General features: G+C 46.7%; 1 protein-coding gene and 1 pseudogene across 1 annotated transcript in view; both read right to left on the reverse strand.

Annotated features, from left to right (window-relative positions):
* LOC124556526 (polypeptide N-acetylgalactosaminyltransferase 16-like) overlaps positions 1-22,500 on the reverse strand; it is a 582,211-nt gene that overhangs the window by 296,514 nt on the left and 263,197 nt on the right. The window lies entirely within an intron of this gene.
* LOC124556956 lies at positions 5,395-5,511 on the reverse strand (annotated as a pseudogene).

A 22,500-nucleotide genomic window follows, 5' to 3' on the forward strand; every position in this document is an offset into this window, starting at 1 on the left:
CAAGATCCATGGTTCATGGGGGGGGGGGGGGGGCACATACAGTACAAGACATAAATATGAAAACCAGTAACCAACCTTATAATCCATAGCAGCCAGATCAATAACCATGAATCGTGCACTCTCCATGTCAAAAACAAAATTAGTCAATTCGTATCCTCCAGCAAAACATGTCACTAGATTCAGAAGTTCTCATTGGCTACCATATGATATCACCCAATTGGGTAATGAAGTGCCAATAGCAGCATGTAACGGAAGACCCGCCATACTTTAAGTGCAGTCCAGCACTTATTTATACAAATGACATACAGTCCTCAGAAACTGCAGCTAAGATCATGTTGTTTGCAGATGACACTAGACCGATAGCAAGGGATGTTGAGGAATTTCTGTCTATAACAACAGATCACGTCATCAAGTCATTGCAATCACAGTTCCATGCCAAAATCTTGAGCCTTAATGTTAAGAAAAATTACATTCAACTTGGAAAAATGTATCAAAACTTAGATCTCCAATTGGTAATGGGTAAAAATGACTTAGGAGGGTTTGATGCACAAAACTTTTAGGAAACCATGTTGACAAACTGTAAAGACCATGTAACAAACCTCTACCAGGGACTCAGTTCTGCATGTTTTGCTCTGAGAATCTTTTTTCCGGTATAAATTTCAGAATGGTGTACTAGAATGACTTTTTTTTGGTCGGGGGGGGGGGGGGGGGGGGAATTAAATCCAAATAATTAATGTGAAACTGGCATTTCGTAATGAAATAACATGAAATCAATGGTTTTTTGCAACATATTGTACAATTTGTCGTGTTCCCTGGGAAAAATGTTGTAAATCCAAGGACAACAGTTTACCAACATTTGTAACTAATAATTATTGAATGTTGAAACTGCATTCGGCCTTCTTTTTCATCCAAACTGAAGTTCACGTGTAGGTTCACATATATATTAAATCATTTCAATTAGGCGGCTTCTGTAGAGCTATAAATCCGTATCTTATCCGTAATAGAAAATTTCGAATTGCCCTTCAGACCATGGCTCTCTCGCCTGCGGAGCGTGGATGGTATTCTCTTGCACCCACTGCTATGTGTAGTATTCAAATTCAGTATAAATCTGCAGCTACACGTATGGCCGTCCGGTCCCGCTTGCAGACTTTTCTTTCAAACGCGGAAGTGCTGACGCTTTCTGATAGAAGCCAGTGTGTGTCTCACTCTAGTGCTAACCGCTAGTGCTAACAATGCGGTTGAATTTATATGAGTTGCGTCTGACTTTGTATACGTTGACTGTGAAGTTATGCTTGCTGGACTGACCTAAAACCTGTACTTCACCTGGCTGGTTTCTTCTCTATTATTTTTCCTGGTGTTTGTTCGCTTTGGTACGGCATCCGCTTTACCGATCGCGGCAAGTCTGGCACGCAGCTTCTTCTTTTTGTATTTATTGCTGGCTTGACGGCTCCGCTGCGTCCAAACCATTATACAACGTAGTTGAAATTGCAGCGGTGGAAAATGCGAAATGCCGGCCATTGTGACCGAGCGGTTCTAGGCGCTTCAGTCTGGAACCGCGCGACCGCTACAGTCACTGGTTCGAATCCTGCCTCGGGCATGGATGTTTGTGATGTCCTTAGGTTGGTTAGGTTTACGTAGTTCTAAGTTCTAGGGGACTTATGACCTCCGATGTTACGTCCTATAGTGCTCGTAGCCATTTTAACTATTTTTTTTTTTTTTGAAAATGCGAAATCATTACCCCGAAGCAATGATCCCACACGACATACACTTATGAATCAAAGCATTGTGACCTCGGCCAACGTAAAACTGAATTCGCCTGGTGGCACTGCGGTCACGTGACACGGTACAACATGTACATGGGTTGGATAAAAAAGTTGTGTTAACACCGCCGTAACGTGAAGGAAGTGCGTCACACGGCACGTCCACTGTCTTTAGCTGATAGCAGAAGGCCAGGTGAAATTGTACAAAGAGCGGCGACTGCTCTGTTTAAGGCAGCTGCCGCGTGTACTGTCTGAACGGGCGGAGGTCAGTTCGAGCGTCCTAACAATATGCTTAGGAAACACTAACAACGTGCGTGGATCAAGACTGAAGTGGCAAGTGGTCGGATCGCACAACAGTGTTTCCTTCTGGCACTGCATCCCATCTTTCTCCGTGACAATGCACGATGCCACACAGCGAACCCCGTGCAGGAACTCCTGCGAACGTACTGGTGGGAGATAGTGGGACATCGACCGTATTCGCCCGAAACGAGGACGTGCGACCCTTCCCCCACACTGCTGACCTGCGGTTGTACAGGCTCCCACATACATACTCATCATTGCACCTTCGTCATGAACATTTTTTCATCTCACACATAGCATCACCATCACACCGTGGCATTATTCACATTCACTAGTGAGTATATTTTAACTGTAATATAAAGTCGTCAAACGAGTTTTAAAAACCATCAATATTTTGCGTCTGTATGTATTTTACAAAATCCTAGTTAATTTTCACTCGTTTTTATGCAAAAATCGTAAATATCGTCCACCTATGTATTTTTTACAAAATCATCTGTTATTGTCACGTTTTGTATATTTTAACCATCTATAAATACAGTTTATGTGACTCTTGGCGGAAGAGTAGTTTTTATCCGCTGGCAGCCCACCCCCGTTGTGGGGAACTGAAACAACAATAAAGACTGTAGAATCATTCTAGCGACGATACGGGACGCAAATGCGGAAATCCACATAAATAAACGACTCTGACAAAGGACAGATTGTTATGGCTCGCCTGCGAACAAGCTTCTCGAAAACGACGAAATTAGTCCGCTGTTCACGTGCTACTGTCGTGAGCATCTATGAAAAGCGATTGAAGGGCACTGAAAACACGGGTGGGCGACAAGGTGGTAGACGTCAACGCCTCATCCCAGAACGTACAAGTATAAGGCTTGCTGCTCTGTAAAGCAGGACAGGTGGGCAGAGTACAACGATCGCGCAGCCACAAGTGTTTCTTTCGGAGCAGTCTGTTCACCACTAATTGTTAAACACCGGACTCCGCAAAAACGATCCCTACGTGTTCCCACGTCGATCTGACGACATCGTCAATTACGACAGCAAGGGACCCTTGTGGTACGGCGTTTGATTCCTCCATCAGGGTGGCTGACAACTGCTAGAACATCACTGGTGCACGTGAAGCTGCTGGAATACGTCTCCTCGGACATTCACCCGGGCTTCCAAGAGACCTGTAGTATTAATCTAAGGCTGTACGACATCTACGAATTACGCGAATATTATTGCGGACACTTATATCCCTTCATGTTTTATACTTCTAATTCTGTTGCAATTCTCGCGGTACTCGTCCTTCGGGACAATGCCTGTACACGAGCTTCTCGCGTTACCCAATGGTGTTCCCAAATTGTTGGTCAACTGCAGTGTCCGTTTGGTCACCACATTTGCGTCTCGACATACCTGGTACGTAATGGGATCGCGTCTGGTCCGAGGTGAATACCGGAAACATCTCGTCACCGACGCGACAACAGGAGGAAGTAGAGTGGATATCACAGTGGTGTGCAAAACTTAAAGACGAAGGTAGCTTTCGCACGATGTATCACTGCCAAATAACATAACTCGATTAACCTTAAACCGTACATACAAAGAACCGCTACATTTAAGTACAGTACAGTACGGTCCAGAAGGCAACTGATAAAAATACGCAATGGGATGAACAGCAGTGACACTTTCATTGAAAGGCAATAATTACACAAAAGTCAGCGCCATTCTCGATGGTCCCTTGGACATTACAAAAGGCACGTCACGGTTCTTAATGGGGTGTGTGATCACCAGGGACGGCAATGCATGCTCTACAACGTGCTGCCATGTGGACCACGAGGCTGGTAAGGAATTCTTGTGGTAGGGCGTCTGATTCCTCCATCAGGGTGGCTGACAACTGCTGGAAGATCACTGGTGCATGTCAAGCTGCTGGAATACGTCTCCCCTACGCATCCCACTCGTGCTAGATGGGATTTAAGTCGGAGGAATGGGCAGGCCAGTCCATTCGCCAAATATCCATCCTCTCGTTCCGAGAGCTCGTCCACCTACGTTGCGCGATATAATCACGCATTGTCCTCCGTAAAAATGAAGTCAGAGAGGAATGTACAAACACACAACTGAAAAGACGCATATGGGAGAGGAGTTTAGTGTTACAGTAACGTTGACTGGTGAGTGTACCGTGTTCAGTGATTTGGAAGTCAGTCCACCCATACAACATTATGCCTCCCCAAAGCACACCTGGGCGGCCTAAGCGATCATATTAGAGTATCCTGATTCAGAGAGAGGTGGGAACACGTGACGTACCCAGGAACATTGTCGAACATGATCGTTTTGGTGGTACCGTTGTTATGGTACACTCACCAATCAACGTCATTGCGATACTCTACTCCTTTACCATCTGCCTCTTTTCGGGGGTGCATTCAGCACTGAATCCATTTTTTACGGATGATAAGGCGCAGCCGCATCGAACAGCGCAGGTGGAGGGGGAACGTCGGAACGAGAGCATATTCAGCGAATGGACTGGCCTGAGAGTTCCCCCGATGTAAATACCATCAAATGTGTGTGGTATGCGTTGAGGAGAAGTATTGTAGCACGTCCTAATGCACCAACGACCACCCAGGAGCTGTGAACCGCGCTGGTGGAGGAATGCAACGCCCTGCCGCAGCATGGGAGCACGTTGCAGAGAATGCTTTGGCGTCCGTGGTCATCGAACACCCTGTTAAAAATCATATTCTGCGTTTTGTAATGTCCAGGGGACCATCGAGAATCGGGGTGACTTCTGTGTAATTATTGTCTTCGAATAAGTATGTCATTTCAGTTCGTCTCATTTCTATGTACGGTCCAAGTTTCATCGAGCTATGTTACTTGGCAGTGACACATCATGCGAAAGCTACTTTCACCCCTAAGTTTTGCACACAACTCTAGTATCCACTTTACTTGCTCCTGTTGTCGCGATGGTGTCGGTATGTTGCCGGTATGCACCTCGGGCCAGACGCTTCCCCATTACGCGACAGGTTTCTCGAGACGCCAAATGTGGTTACCAAACGGGACAATGAAGTTTACCAACAATCTGGGGATAGCATTGGGTAATGTGGTAAGTTTGTGTACGCGTATTGTCCTGAAGGAAGAGCGCTGCAAGGGTAACAATAGAATTGCATGCAATGCACTCCGTCTTCAGGCCACGAGTGGCCTACCGGGACCATCCGACCGCCGTGTCATCCTCAGAGGAGGATGCGGATAGGAGGGGCGTGGGGTCAGCACACCGCTCTCCCGGTCGGTATGATGGTATTTTTGACCGAAGCCGCTACTATTCGGTCGAGTAGCTCCTCAATTGGCATCACGAGGCTGAGTGCACCCCGAAAAATGGCAACAGCGCATGGCGGCTGGATGGTCACCCATCCAAGTGCCGGCCACGCCCAACAGCGCTTAACTTCGGTGATCTCACGGGAACCGGTGTATCCACTGCGGCAAGGCCGTTGCTAACAATAGAATTAGAAGTACGATTTTCTCGCTGTAGCCTCCATTGTTCAGTGTACCTTCTACAAAAAGGAAGGCTTTTTCACTTGGTGGCTCTACACTGCAAGATTCCCGTTCTTGTTCCGGAATGTCTCTGGCAGAAATACTCCGTTAGTTGCTACCGTCCTGAATGACGACCGTCAATGGCGCCAAGAGAGAATCCGCTCTCATCACTGAACACAATTTTGCTCCATTCATACGTCCGACAGAGTCTTTCAGTACGTCATCAAAAGTGGGCTGTACTGAGATGAAGCGTAAGGAGATTGACAATTGCCTAAGAAGAGCATCGCATTCTGTCATGGGTTCATCCTATAAGAGTGAGAGTATTACGAAGAACGAAATTAGAAATACATTAATACCTTCAGCTGCTGACGGGCGTTGATATATATCAACGGGGACAGGTGAAAATGTGTGCCCCGACGGGGACTCGAAACCGGGATTTCCTGCTTACATGGCAGACGCTCTATCCATCTGAGCCACCGAGGGCACAGAGGATAGTGCGACTGCAGGGACTATCTCGCGCACGCCTCCCGCGAGACCCACAGTCTCACCTTGTATGTCCACTCACTACATTCGTAGTGTCCCACCCCAACACACTCATTACTCTTGGAAGACATAATTACAATGTCCCGTAAGAGTTCGGGGAATATGGGTGCATCCGCACAGAAGAAGAAGGTCATGGCCGGTATTGCCTGAACTATATACTTATACATGTCCGAAAGAACAGACATCATATTGATATAAGTATGCATTACGAAGAAGGTCATCAAACTCCATTGGCAGACGTTCCAAGGAACTGTTCTACATCACGACGATTACTCTTAACATTACGACGACGTACGTTCGAAGAAGTGAGGCAACATATTACAAGCTTCCATACACATTTCACGATATGACTGCGACGGGAAAATCAGAAAAACTGTAACTCCGTTGGGGCTTTAACGACAGGTGGACAATAGCGGTGATCTCCGTACGGTGCCGTGCGATGTTAGATATCGATGTAAATCCAGACAAACGGCGGTCTTCATCGCAGCCCGGCTTCCTGCATTGTACCTGCAGCTTGGCTCCCTATTTGTCCTGCTAACGTCGAGCAACCGACAACGACAGCTCACCTGACACGGCAATCGAGCCGACAATTTGTGCACCACTGCCGTTTACAGCCAACACACAGAACCTGTGTGCCTCCTACGGAACACCGGTAATAATAGTGATAGTCAGCTAACACCTCACATCAAAATATTTGGCTAATTTTTTGGAAGAAGTGAATGTTACGATTTGGGCGATGTCATTGAAGACGGTGAGCTAGCTCGGATAATGGAAGGTTGGGGCAGGAAACTGCCTGTGTTCTTTACAGAGGAACCTTTCCAGCTTTCTCAGAAGGTCAATGAAACCTCTCGTATGGCTACAATATCACCTCATTGAATTTCAATATATTGTGCGAATTGTTTTTCTGCACCGCCCAGCCATGTGTACAATGTTTACTAACCTCGTGCGATGCGCGAAACAACAGCCTAGTCTTTCAACAAGCCGAAACCAACTGTTATGTGCTCAAAATTTAATACATAGTACACGACGTTTCCTCCATTCACAATTGGACTCTTTGGTTTTACTGCCTACTGTCGGTTCCTAATTCACGGCTAACGTTTCTACCCAGTGTATTTTGAGATGCTCACATTTCTCTTTCACTGATGTAGTTTCCTTTGAGCTGTGAAGTGCATTTAAATTATTTTGTTGGATGGACTGCTATATCTTTTCCAACGTGTGTTACAGTTGCATGTGTGGGCGTTCACACCCAGAAACATGCAGAGGGGCGTAAGCGACGTTGATACTCTACCCTGAAGGGAACTTACGAACCACATCCTGTCAAACGTAGTGGGCACGAAGACTTGTGTCACAGTGTAGTCAAATAATGGACCAACATCAATTTTTGTTACATATTGGGAAAAAAAGCGATGAGAGGGCATGCGACATGGGTGTAAGTGTGCGGAGCAGACGTTGTGTATATAAAATGTGTTCCTACCATTTTAATCAGTTGCTGAAGGAGAAGGAACAGTATGATGATATACTACGTTTGGGTTAGCTGAAAGGACGTATAGTGACAGGCAAAAATTGAGCATTTTTTTTTCTTTCCTGGCCTCATCCCATATCTTCACGGCGTGAGTATGTTAATCTGGACTTGGCAACATTACTGGTAGAGGGTGGCCAAGTGCCCTTTGTGTCGCCGAATGGAGAGAGAGTGGGGAGGGGGGGAGGGGAGGGAGAAGATGAGATGGACAGAGATATGTGGAACGGAAGAGATGGAAAGAGAGATAGGGGAGGAGAAGATGGACAGAGAGAGGGACAGAAGGGGATAGAAGGTGAGAGGGGGGAACGAAAAGATGCGAAGAGAGTGGAGGAGGAGGAGATGAACAGACAGAGGGGGAGGAACGGATGGACAGAGAGAGGGATAGGGGGGGAATGTGTAACATGGAGATGAGTAGTGGGTAGATATAAGAGATATTGGGCCATGCGTGGCCGAAGCCGCGCATAAAAAGATAGTAATTCTTAAATTCCGGGACTAGAGCCGTGCAGATCACAACGCTTCCACTGATGTTTCGGTTGCTGTCCTTCCAGCTATCTTCGGAGTGAGCCAGTTACGTTTCAGACAAGTATCGTTATCGAGAGTAGTTTCGCGACTGTGCAGTATCGGGAGAGGCTCTTCCAACTTATTGTCTAGCCGTGCAGTCAACATTTCGGCGATGACTCTTCTTTCAGGTCCATAATGCACGAGAACACCACGCCCAACTCGCGGAAACTCCTCCAGAACGCAGGAATGAGCCGAATGAAGTGGCCTACATTATCTGATGATATAAACTTGACTGAACGTGGCTATGACAACGTGTAACTCGCATTGCTTTGCCGGAAGACCCTTATTCTCGCACTGGATGACCCCAGCTGGCACGTCTCGACCTTCTTGTGTGTAGCATGCCAAGGAGCATTCAAGCACGTTGTAACGCATGGGCTGTACAAATACGCTTCTGACTGTTACCCGGCACCAGATAGCGATTTCACAAATATATGAACATGTGCACTTTCGAACAGATAGCCGTTACTTCGGTTACTGTTTTGTCTTTATTTCACAATGAAGTTCTTTTGCGCTTGTATAAGTTTTATTACTTCATTCCCTTGTTCCTTTAAATCTAAACTCACATACTCTCCCAGATGCCCAGGTGCAGTTTAGTTGGTGTGCCATATGGTCAGTCGGTTCTATGAGCCAGTTGCGTAATGCTACAGGCAATCCTAGCGAGTTACATGCGTAACAACGTGCATCTCAATCGATTAAGCTTCTATTTTGAAACTCTACCGACGCTTGAACCTGTGAGCGCAGACCCGCGGTCAATAAGTGTTGCAGATGTTCACGTCAGTTATCGCTGTTTGACCTTACAGGGAGACAGCTCGTCCATCGTTTCTTGCGTGACAACCGCTGCCGTATCAAGTGGCGTTCAAAACTGGAACTGGAACTAGCATTAAATGCCAAGTGTTAAACAGCAGTATCTCAAATACATGTTACCGAGCGAAGTGGCGCAGTAACACTAGACTCGTTTTCGGGAGGACGATAGTTCAAATCCACGTCCGGCCACCAAGATTTAGCTTTTCCACAATTTCCCTATATAGCTCAAGGCAAATGCCGGGATTGTTCCTTTCTAAGGGCACGGCCTATTTCCTTCCACGTTCTTTAAACATTCCGAAGTTGTACTGAATCTCTAATGACTTCGATGGCGACAGGACGTTAAACATTAATCTTGCTTCCTTCATTCAAACACGTGTCTTCCGAAAGAAGTATGGGCCATTCCCGCACGTAAATTACATTTTACCCTCGTCTGTGAAACCCAATAATCAAAAAGTGTAATCGTTTCGCTGAGAATGAAGCTTTTCATGATGCAATTCAGTAATACTGTCAAACCTTCATCTTTCTTTAACCATCTAATTCCAGGTACCAGCGATGGTTCTTGGTAATAAGAACGAGATAGCATCCAAAATTTCGAGCTACAAAGAGAAAGCCAAACACTTTTTATGAAAAATTGTCATCGATATAAAATAACTAGAAAGAAACTATTAACATACGCAGTATTTCTATAATATCCTTTGTCATCAACAGTGAGGCTCTAAGCCGTATGTTAAAGTCTTCAAATGAATGCGTAGGATTTTTTAATGACTGGAATTCCAATCTTTCTAATGAAGAAGCACAGAGCAGACAACTGTGAAATTTCTTCTTGAAATCGTGCATAGGTGTCCATGACGAATGTCGTTTCAAAGCAATTTTTCTTGGAAGTGGAACATGTTGCTTGAACTGCTGCGTTATGTGTGTTGAAGGGTAAAAATATGAAGTAACTGAGTGAGTGCCACTGTCTGGTTCGTAGACACATCGCTGCAGCAGCACTTTTAAGCACTCGACGGCTGCTCGCCTGGTGAAAAAGATTGGTTAAAACTGTGCGCGGATGGCGGCCGTACACTGTCTGTAGTGTTATAATTAAGCTACTTTCAAGATTCAACTTCAAGATTCCGGGTCGACATACAATTTTAACTAGTCACAAACGATAAAACAGTGTACACACCACGGAGAGTAAAATCGAAGTATATCTTTAAAGCTGCATAAAAGTAAACAAAAGCATGTATCAAAACATTAAATGCTAATACATTTGTCTTTATCGCCAAATTTGTATTTATTTATCATCTCATGATGCATTTCGTGAGAACCTCATCATCAGATCTGTTAAAATCAATACAAAATATCTTGTCCCTTTCATAACCTTACGAACAGATGATGTTGCGGAAGGGAGAAGCAAGCGAAGAAGTGCTCTGTGTAGATTTTAACTGATCTGATGATAGGGTTTTCCCGAAAACCCGTCATAAAATGATAAATAAAAATATTATTTTAGCGACTAAGACAAGTGCATTGCCATTTAGTGCCAAAGATGGTCGCAGATCACCTGAGAAGCTTTTTATCTAACGTGTTGAACCATTTGAGAACAGTGACAAGAAGTACAGTGTAGTGGTATGAAGCAAAATTTTGTACGTTGACGGACAAACGTCTGCGGATAAGAAAATTTTGTATAGAATTCGAAGCCGTGCGTCGGTACTTTGCCAGCAGTCTTGCCCCTGTCCTGCGTAATTTATCTTGTTACCAAATAACTCTGAGGTCGATTATGAGAATATTTTAATTCAACACAGCCTGTCATATTCTTGATATGTTCCGCAAGTTACATCTTTCTGTTGTAATTACTGAAACGAATTTTGCCGGCCGGTGTGTCCGTGCGGTCCTAGGCGCTTCAGTTTGGAACCACGCGACCGCTACGGTCGCAGGTTCGAATCCTGCCTCGGGTATGGATGTGCGTTATGTCCTTAGGTTAGTTAGGTTTAAGTAATTCTAAGTTCTAGGGGACTGATGACCTCAGATGTTAAGTCCCATTGTGCTCAGAGCCTGAAACGAATTTTATGAACTTGGTGGAAAACATTCCCACAACCTTGGAATGTCAAATGGAGTCGTCTTACAAGTGGTCGTCACATATTCCAGGCTGTTGAAAATTAGTCATATAGTTCGTTTATTAAATTTACACTAGTTCACCTAAATGTTACATGGTGACAGTTATTGAACAATATGAAATAAAATCGTCATAACTTCTGAACGGTTAGCGTTGGGACATTCAAACTGCACGGTTGGCCGCAGGGGATGATGGGTATTAGTATGCGCATGCGCACGCGCCTTGTTGGTTTCGTTTAGTGACGAAGCCCACTTTTATTTGGATGGGTTCGTCAATAAGCAAAATCGGTGCATTTGGGGGACTGAGAAACCGCATTTCGCGATCGAGAAGACTCTTTACCCCCAACGGGTGACTGTGTGGTTTACAGTGTCACGGAATAATCGGTGCGATATTCCTTGATGGCACGGCGACTACTGAACAGCACGTGAAGGTCTTGGAAGATGATTTCATCCCCATTATCTAAAGTGACCCTGATATCGACAAGATGTGGGCCATGCAAGACGGAGCTCGACCCCGTCGAAGCAGGAGAGTGTCTGATGTCCTGGAAGAGCACTTTGGGGACCGCATTCTGGCTCTGGGGTAGCCAGAGGCCACTGGCATGCACCTCGGTTCTACAGATCTGAACACATGCGACTCCTTTTCTTGGGGCTATATTAAAGACAAGGTGCAAAGCAATAGTCCCAAAACCATCGCTGAGCTGAAAACAGCCATTCAGGAAGTCATCGACAGCACTGATGTTCCGGTACTTCAGCGGGTCCAGCAGAATTTCACTATTCGTCTGCGCCACATCATCGAAAATGATGGTAGGCATATCAGTTACACCATAACCTAAATCCGAATATCTGTAGCGACGTTTATATGTTGAATAAAGTGTCTGCACGCCGTAGTTTGTAACTAATTTACGTTTTTTTATGTAGTTCAATAATTGTCACCCTGTAAATCATATTTAATGGTCCACTTCTCACTTTATTAAGCACTGCATTGTATATATGTAAATACACTCCTGGAAATTGAAATAAGAACACCGTGAATTCATTGTCCCAGGAAGGGGAAACTTTATTGACACATTCCTGGGGTCAGATACATCACATGATCACACTGACAGAACCACAGGCACATAGACACAGGCAATAGAGCATGCACAATGTCGGCACTAGTACAGTGTATATCCACCTTTCGCAGCAATGCAGGCTGCTATTCTCCCATGGAGACGATCGTAGAGATGCTGGATGTAGTCCTGTGGAACGGCTTGCCATGCCATTTCCACCTGGCGCCTCAGTTGGACCAGCGTTCGTGCTGGACGTGCAGACCGCGTGAGACGACGCTTCATCCAGTCCCAAACATGCTCAATGGGGGACAGATCCGGAGATCTTGCTGGCCAGGGTAGTTGACTTACACCTTCTAGAGCACGTTGGGTGGCACGGGATACATGCGGACGTGCATTGTCCTGTTGGAACAGCAAGTTCCCTTGCCGGTCTAGGAATGGTAGAACGATGGGCTCGATGACGGTTTGGATGTACCGTGCACTATTCAGTGTCCCCTCGACGATCACCAGTGGTGTACGGCCAGTGTAGGAGATCGCTCCCCACACCATGATGCCGGGTGTTGGCCCTGTGTGCCTCGGTCGTATGCAGTCCTGATTGTGGCGCTCATCTGCACGGCGCCAAACACGCATACGACCATCATTGGCACCAAGGCAGAAGCGACTCTCATCGCTGAAGACGACACGTCTCCATTCGTCCGTCCATTCACGCCTGTCGCGACACCACTGGAGGCGGGCTGCACGATGTTGGGGCGTGAGCGGAAGACGGCCTAACGGTGTGCGGGACCGTAGCCCAGATTCATGGAGACGGTTGCGAATGGTCCTCGCCGATACCCCAGGAGCAACAGTGTCCCTAATTTGCTGGGAAGTGGCGGTGCGGTCCCCTACGGCACTGCGTAGGATCCTACGGTCTTGGCGTGCATCCGTGCGTCGCTGTGGTCCGGTCTAAGGTCGACGGGCACGTGCACCTTCCGCCGACCACTGGCGACAACATCGATGTACTGTGGACACCTCACGCCCCACGTGTTGAGCAATTCGGCGGTACGTCCACCCGGCCTCCCGCATGCCCACTATACGCCCTCGCTCAAAGTCCGTCAACTGCACATACGGTTCACGTCCACGCTGTCGCGGCATGCTACCAGTGTTAAAGACTGCGATGGAGCTCCGTATGCCACGGCAAACTGGCTGACACTGACGGCGGCGGTGCACAAATGCTGCGCAGCTAGCGCCATTTGACGGCCAACACCGCGGTTCCTGGTGTGTCCGCTGTGCCGTGCGTGTGATCATTGCTTGTACAGCCCTCTCGCAGTGTCCGGAGCAAGTATGGTGGGTCTGACACACCGGTGTCAATGTGTTCTTTTTTCCATTTCCAGGAGTGTATGTTTAAGAGAAACTTTGACAGATTCACTGTCTTTATACGGAACACTATTTGTGTCGTCAGTGATAAACAAACAGAAGTGTGACCACGAAACGGAGGTTCCAAGGGAAGGAGTATCCTAGAACAGCCCCATGTCGTGTTGTGGCAGATTTCGGTAACTGTGTGTGTGTCCTCTGTTACTCCAAAGGAAACAAGAATCACACAGATGTAAGGCAGTTGGTGATACGATGGAAGCAGGAGGCGTGTGCAGGAGTTGCGGAAAACTAAGGAGGGGAGCATGTCGCCATCTGCAGCTGTTGTAGATGTCAACAACGCATCCACCCTACACCGGGCACTGAAGTCAATATAGTGACATTTCATCCCGAATAGGTAATATAGTGACTTAATAAACTGAAATGAATTGAAATGATCGTATTGCGTCATTGGCAGAGGGTTCCCGTCTGACGGTGTTCGGTCCCCTGGTGTTAGCCTTTCTGTTTGACGACACTCAGAAGACTTCCGCGTCTGTGAAGACGAGATGAAATGATTGGGACAACACAGCACCCAGTCTCCGAGTCAAGATGAATCCGACCTGACCTGTAGTCAAAACCAGGACTCCGCGATCAACTACTAGACCACGAGCTACGAGCATTTAATACGTTAATATTTATTATTACCGATCACATATCACGCAAATACATAAAAATCGTAACACTGTCATCGTCTTTTAACTGCTGACCACAAAGTAATTATTTTTAAAGATGTCTGTAGATATACCTGCAATACCTTTATCGGTGAGGACTTCATCGACAAAGTAGTTATTACTGTACATAACCAATGGTATAAGTATAGGCCCTGACATCTAACTATACTCGATCTAAACTCTTCGTTACGCAGAAAAAAATTTCTGTATTGGTTATAACTTCCTACCATTCTCATTTTTTGTCATTTATTGTCCTCCCGTTTCTCTATACTGTTTCGTGTGATTGCACTATTAGATTACGAAGAAGTTTGGCGCTCTGACGAGACAGAGTCGCCCGCATCTCGTGGTCGTGCGGTAGCGTTCTCGCTTCCCAAGCTCGGGTTCCCGGGTTCGATTCCCGGCGGGGTCGGGGATTTTCTCTGCCTCGTGATGGCTGGGTGTTGTGTGCTGTCCTTAGGTTAGTTAGGTTTAAGTAGTTCTAAGTTCTAGGGGACTGATGACCATAGATGTTAAGTCCCATAGTGCTCAGAGCCATTTGAACCATTTTGAGACAGAGTCAGTGGAGATGAAAATGGAGATAGAGGACGAGGATGAATAATGGATATACCTTTGTTCAATCTACTATCTCAAAATTCACCTAAGATTACTTACATGCACTACGAAAAACCTTTTTGGAGTGATTGGAGGGAATTTAAGCTCTGCTCCTACAAGATTCGAGCCCAGTTTCAGAAACGTTGCACAGTACGTGTCGTTACAAAACATAAGCTGAGTTTCAATTCTAACAAAGCAAAATGCCTTTCGCTAATGACGCCGGACTGGTATAACTAACCTCGTATTTTCTTCTTGTACCCAAACTGCAGTCCATATCGACTAACGACGAGTGTGCGTGTCCCGTTTTCATGTCACCTTTAGTGCGTTGTGCAACCCGCGAGATGATGACAAGAGGCGTTGCGAAGATCGCTGACCACACATTCGATGGTCGATGCCTTTCTAACACGAATGTAGCGAACATAATGAGCTCCATGTCGAAGGGGCACTAAGCGAGTGGACAGTCACCTGAGCCACTGCCTTAACAGGCAACAAACAAAAAGCAAGTTGTTGTTGCTCCAGCTGTATTAGCATGAACGCGCGTGGCATGTTTCGTGTCCGCACCGGTGGTCAGGTTCTGGAACGCACGAAACAGCCCACGAGGTAGAAAAAGTGGTTTATTCTGCAGCATGTACACGCGGATGGAACGGGTTTCGAATTTTTTACGTCTCACGAATTATTTGACATAGATGGTCTCAAATAGTGCACAGTAAAATACGAAAACGGTTAACCCGACGTAAAGCACAAAATTCTGGGTCTGTGCACTGATAAGATCTAAAATTGGAAACATTATATAGCTTACTAAACGTTATTGCTAAGCAACGTTTGCTGCACGTCAATGCTTGTTTAAGTGATCAAAATGACAGAAAGCAGTTTGCTTTGCGTATCTCCCTTCATTAATGTCAAATGGAACGATAATATGTGACATTTCTACAGGTTGTAATGATGTTTCGCTGAGGGAAGCCCCGAAGAGAGACATGCAGTTAATCTCAAAAACTGTTCAAATGTGTGAATTCCTAAGGGACCAAACTGCTGAGGTCATCGGTCCCTAGACTTACACACTGCTTAAACTAACTTACGCTAAGGACAAAACACACACACACACACACACACACACACACACACACGCGCCCGAGGGAGGACTCGAACCTCCGCCGGAAGGGGCCGCGCAATGCGTGACATGGTGTGTCTAACCGTGCGGCCACTGCGCGGCGCAATTAATCTCACTGCTGAAAGAAGCGAGATGTGTCCTAATGGGTCTCAGCCGTTAGTGACGAAACAAGATGAAGAATTGGCGTTTGATAAACAAAGTGCTGGAGATACGAGATGATAGCCAGCGAAGAATCGGAAGTAGACTAGTCTGGCACGTAAACGGACATTTTTGAAGCGAAATAATGTTTATTTTTTATTTCTATTTATTGTTTCCATATTTATTTACTTTGACTTTAGGCAACATCGACCTTACAACCAATAATCATTATAACTGCACAGATGCAACGTGAAACTGGCTTAAATTAAGCTGACAGAATAAGCTCAGCTACGTCGATAGTACGCTACTGGCCATTAAAATTGCTACACCAAGAAGAAATGAAGACGATAAACGGGTATTCATGGGACAAATATATTATACTAGATCTGACATTTTCACGCAATTTGCGTGCATAGATCCTGAGAAATCAGTACCCAGAACAACCAGCTCTGGCCGTAATAACGGCCTTGATGCGTCAGTATGGCGTGTACAGGTACAGCTGCCCATGCGGCTTCAACACGATACCACAGTTCATCAAGAGTAGTGACTGGCGTATTGTGACGAGCCAGTTGCTCGGCCACTATTGACCAGACGTTTTCAATTGGTGAGAGATCTGGAGAGTTTGCTGGCGGGCAGCAGTCGAACATTTTCTGTAACCAGAAAGGCCCGTGCAGGACCTCCAAATTGCAGTCGTGCATTATCCTGCTGAAATGTAGGGTTTCGCAGGGATCGAATGAAGGGTAGAGCCACGGGTCGTAACACATCTGAAATGTAATGTCCACTGTTCAAAGTGCGGTCAATGCAAACAAGAGGTGACCGAGACGTGTAACCAATGGCACCCCATACCATCACGCCGGGTGATACGCCAGTATGGCGAAGACGAATACACGCTTCCAATGTGCGTTCACCGCGATGTCGCCAAACACGGATGCGACCACCATGATGCTGTAAAGAGAACCTGGATTCATCCGAAAAAATGACGTTTTGCCATTCGTGCACCCAGGTTCGTCGTTGAGTACACCATCGCAGGCGCTCCTGTCTGTGACGCAGCTTCAAGGGTAACCGCAGCCATGGTCTCCGAGCTGATAGTCCATGCTGCTGCAAATGTCGTCGAACTGTTCGTGCAGATGGTTGTTGTCTTGCAAACGTCCCCATCTGTTGACTCAGGGATCGAGACGTGGCTGCACGATCCGTTAAGCCATGCGGATAAGATGCCTGTCATCTCGACTGCTAGCGATACGAGGCCGTTGAGATCCAGCACGGCGTTCCGTATTACCCTCCTGAACCCATCGATTCCATATTCTGCTAACAGTCATTGGATGTCGACCAACGCGAGCAGCAATGTCGCGATACGATAAACCGCAATCGCGATAGGCTACAATCCGACCTTTATCAAAGTCGGAAACGTGACGGTACGCATTTCTCCTCCTTACACGAGGCATCACAACAACGTTTCACCACGCAGCGCCGGGCAACTGCTGTTTGTGTACGAGAAATCGGTTGGAAACTTTCCTCATGTCAGCACGTTGTATGTGTCGCCACCGGCGCCAATCTTGTGTGAATGCTCTGAAAAGCTAATCACTGGCATATCACAGCATTTTCTTCCTGACTGTTAAATTTCACGTTTGTAGCACGTCATCTTCGTGGTGTATCAATTTTAATGGCCAGTAGTGTACAATATACCAAGGAGATTTAATTATAATCCTGGGGATATTCCGTACAAGTGTATTCTTAGAATGGTTGTGTACGGAGTATTTCATTCGATATGCTTTGAGCCTTCATATGCAAAATTAAGTTCTTATTCTTTTTAAATGTACCAAGTCACAACGTATTATTCCAGCGAGGGGCTGTTTCCATTCGATTACTCGAATGAAGAGGCATAAAGTTTAAATCTGTATATTTTCCTCTTTTAAGTATTCTGCTATCAAAATTGCAGTAGTTATTTACATTGAATGTGTAGAGTACGGAGGTAATACTTGCAGGTAGGGAAAACCCCCGTGCGTCAAATTCCCTATACACTACTTCTTGCGCTTCCTTGTACTTCGTGCATGCCATTGTTATACGATTCAGATCGGCTCCGTTAGTTTGATCCTGATCACAACTCCCAGAAAGTAGAATTTTTAATCACTGTAAATGTGCAGAGTTACATTCTCGTCGCAGCCTTATACGAATGATGGACACCTGACATTTACTTAGCTTCCAATAGACGAAATATGGCCGAAGAGAGATGTTAGTTGTATGACCTCTGGGTTTATGCCCTTAGGTTGCTAATGCAAATGCCACCTACAGTTAAAAAAGCAACGGCAACTTTCAGCACCCAGTTGTAAAAGAGACTTCTAGTGGTCAAAACATACGAAGTTAAGTGGAATGTTGCTTTACGGTTATGTGGTGAACATATTTTTACATCTGGCAATGCCACTTGCCAGGTTATTCTATAATAAGCATTTAAATTTGTAGAAATGCAAAAGCAGGTAAATCATAAAGGTAGAGACAGAAGAAGAGGCGCGCAGAGAATTGATAAAAACGGCAGATGCTCATTTAAATTAAGCCTCTGGTTATGTACGTTTCTGTTATGAAAGAAGACTACGCCTCTGACCACTAAAATGGCAACAATATTAAAGCGGCATACAACATAAAAGTTGGGAAGAGGAACGAGATCTACGTATTGTATACAGGGTGAACATTAATAAACCGACAGACTGCAAGGACTGATTCCTGAATGGAAACGGAGGAAAAAAGGCCCTATGGACACGTGGCCGGAAATGGATGGTGTCCGTGCAACGACAACATATGGTCCCGGAACACATTTAAGAGCTGCATCGCGTCCATGTCACAACAGATGTTCAACGCGGCCTCCATGAGATGCAATGCACTCTTTCGCACGTTTCGGCCTCTCACCGAATAGCGTCACTTACGTCGTGAACACGCTGTTGAAGGTTCTGCACATCAGGAACTGATTCAGCATACACAACGCTTTTCAGATGCCCCCAGAGGTAAAAATCCAGGGGGTTTTAGTCCGGTGATCTAGCAAGCCATGCTACAGGACCTCCGCGTACTATCCAACGTCGGGGGAAGATGTTGTTGAGGTGTCGGCGAACTGCAAGGCGGAAGTGGGATGGTGCTCGGTTCAAATGGCTCTGAGAACTATGGGACTTAACATCTGAGGCCATCAGTCCTCTGGAACTTAGAAATACTTAAACCTAACTAACCTAAGGACATCACGCACATCCATGCCCGAGGCAGGATTCGAACCTGCGACCGTAGCGGTCGCGCCGTTCCAGACTGAAGCGCTCGGACACACAGGCCGGCGCATGGTGCTCGGTCCCTGTAGAAACCACGTACCCTGTCGTATTGCCAAACTCATATTCTCATGCAGCCCAGGCAGAGTATTCTGCAGGAAGTCCAGGTACGTTCCTCCGTCGCGGCATTGTGGAATGATGATGATGAAGGCCCATACTCCGTGGTAGAGCGTAGGGGAACGATGCGGGAGACCCGCATCGCCGTACTAGGCAGGGTCCTAGTGGAGGTGGTTTGCCATTGCCTTCCTCCGACCGTAATGGGGATGAATTATGATGATGAAGACGACACAACAACACCCAGTCATCTCGAGGTAGGGAAAATCCCTGACCCCGCCGGGAATCGAACCCAGGACCCTGTGCTCGGGAAGCAAGAACGCTACCGCGAGACCACGAGCAGCGGACCATTGTGGAACAATAACCGGTAAATGTATTTGCTCTGCAAGTATCCCTGCCCACGCATTGATGCTGGAATGATGTTGATGAGACGCCTGCACCATTCCCCGAGGATTGTCTGTAGCCCACAGATGATGATTATGCACATTGATGATGCCAGTTTTGGTAAAGGTTGCTTCGTCGGTAAAGAGGACTGACAACAGAAATCCCACAATTGTGATTGTTTCGTACAAAAACCACCGACGAAATCCTTCCCGCAGAGGGAAATCGGCTGCTGATAATCCTTGCGCTCGTAGCAGATGATAGGGATAGTAGTCACGTAGGATGCACTTACTCTAGGTTACTCCAGGTTGGCGGGCCACTGGGTTGGAGCCTGTGCTGGGGTTCGCCTCGATATCCTGTAGAACCCTGTCCTCCAGATCTCGTGTACGTACATTCCGCCGTCTCCCTGCAAGTTCGTCTGTCTGCAAGCACCTACGATCACACAAGCCCCCATAAATGGCTTGAAATGTTGTGTGGTGTGGCTGGTGTCTGTGAGGATGCTTGCTTTGGCATAGACGTGCTGCCTCTCAACTGTTTCCATTGCTTGGCCGTACATAAGTGCCATCCAGGCTTGTTCCCGACATGAATACCAGACCATTCTGCTGCTTACAGTAAGCTACGTCAATCACACAGCGTGCAGTACACAAGGAACACACAGCGCGCGGTCAGAGGAGCTTTCATTCGTTAGCGCCATCTGCCGTGAAAGTGATGAATTTCAGGACACATGTTCATAGGACCTCTTTTTCTCGATTTCCTGTCAGGAATTCGTCCCTACAGTTTATCGTTTTTATTAATGCTCACGCTGCATAAGGTAAGATTACGCAGCAGGATTGGCATCGACAATCGCTCTTGAAAGTTCGTTGTTTGTGAGAAGATCGTGTTATGCTTCGTGTAAGACAGAGTAACATCTACCAGCACGTGTTGCAAATCAATAGGATCGTGACCTATTTAGATTGAGGTTTATCGTTCCGTAATATTGCTGCTCGTATTGTTCAGGATTCCATGACCGTCGTGTGAATATGGAAGCGATGGATTCAAGAGGGCTTAACGCAGTGCAGGGTCTCAACTGCTCCACGCGACTAACATCAGAGATGACAGTTACATTGTTCGCTCGGCCTCGTAGGATTGTACAGCCACTTCACATATCTCGAGTCAGGAAATGGGCTTGTTTCAGCACAAGTATCAACATAGGCTGTACTACCACGTCTGGAGCTCCAGGGACTGCCAGCGCGGTGACCGTTTTTGCGGCTTCTCTGGATGCGCCAACTGAGAGAGGCTTGCCGAGAGTGGTGCGGCCGTGACACGAGTGGTATCACGTGTCGATACCACCCCACTGGCGTTCTACAGTTTGTAATGGAACTGCAAGTTTCCTCCTGATGCCGGTAGCGGTGGCAGATCCGATAGTGCGCGTCCCCTGCGCCACGCCTCCAGTGGCTGTTCGCTCTGAGAGTGCCCTGCCACCGCAATATAAGACGGCCGCTGGCGGATACTCGACCTACTTCCACTTGGAGCGACTTCGCTACGGCACCATCGTTTTTCTTTAGTATGGCGAGCCTTATCCTTATTGTCATTGTGATAGCTGGATTCCATTTCTTGCTGCATTATTTGCAACGAGTCTTCGTACGTTTGAGAAACACAAGTTAAGTAAATCTTCTATTTACTACGTTCATTTGTTCGCTAACCATTTCTGCTCCCGTCGATCTCTCCTACGACGATAGTTGCCGCACCACTCTGTAGCTCACCTCTCCTTACCATTATATACGCCGGCCGGTGTGGCCGAACGGTTCTAGGCGCTTCAATCTGCAACCGCGCGACCGCTACGGTCGCAGGTTCGAGTCCTGCCTCGGGCATGGATGTGTGTGATGTCCTTAGGTTGGTTAGGTTTAAGTAGTTGTAAGTTCTAGGGGACTGATGACCTCAGATGTTAAGTCCCATAGTGCTCAGAGCCATTTGAACCATTATATACGATGTCGTACACAATAGCAGAGACACACAAGTGCATCACGTTGTCTTATTAGTCAAGTCCCGATTCTGAATACACCATCACGGTGCATGTGGCACCTTATACCATCACACCAGATGTTGGACCCATATGACGATGACGAATGGAATCTGGTAAATTTGTTCTTTTCGGAGCCTCCACACACGGATGGAGACTGCCAGATTGCATTCGTCATCGTCATATGGGTCCAACATCTGGGTGATGGTATAAGGTGCCACCGGGTACACAACATGGTCACCTCTTGTTTGCACAGCTGGTCATTTGGGCAGTAGCCGTTACTACATTTCTGGTGTATTAAGGCTGGTGGCTGTGTCCTGTCTTAGCTGTCTCCTTAACTAACATGGGCACCAGCCAATATGAATCACGAATTTTGGTTCAAATGGCTCTGAGCACTATGGGACTTAACATCTGAGGTCATCAGTCCCCTAGAGCTTAGAACTACTTAAACCTAATTAACCTAAGGACATCACACACATCCATGCCTGTGGCAGGATTCGAACCTGCGACCGTAGCAGTCGCGTGGTTCCAGACTGAAGCGCCTAAAACCGCTCGACCACCGCGACTGACCATGAATTCTGGAATAGCACTGAAGCCACATAGAGTAATGTTCCCATATCTGTCACTCCCACTCGATTCTCAGCCAGGTTAGTGTCACTGTTGCAGCCAGAGGTGGCATCTCTGCGTACTAAACTTCGCACCCTGTAAACATCCGCCGGCCGTGGTGGCCATGCGGTTCTAGGCGCTTCAGTCAGGAACC

Source organism: Schistocerca americana, chromosome X (assembly GCF_021461395.2).
Source record: "Schistocerca americana isolate TAMUIC-IGC-003095 chromosome X, iqSchAmer2.1, whole genome shotgun sequence".
NCBI lineage: Eukaryota > Metazoa > Arthropoda > Insecta > Orthoptera > Acrididae > Schistocerca > Schistocerca americana.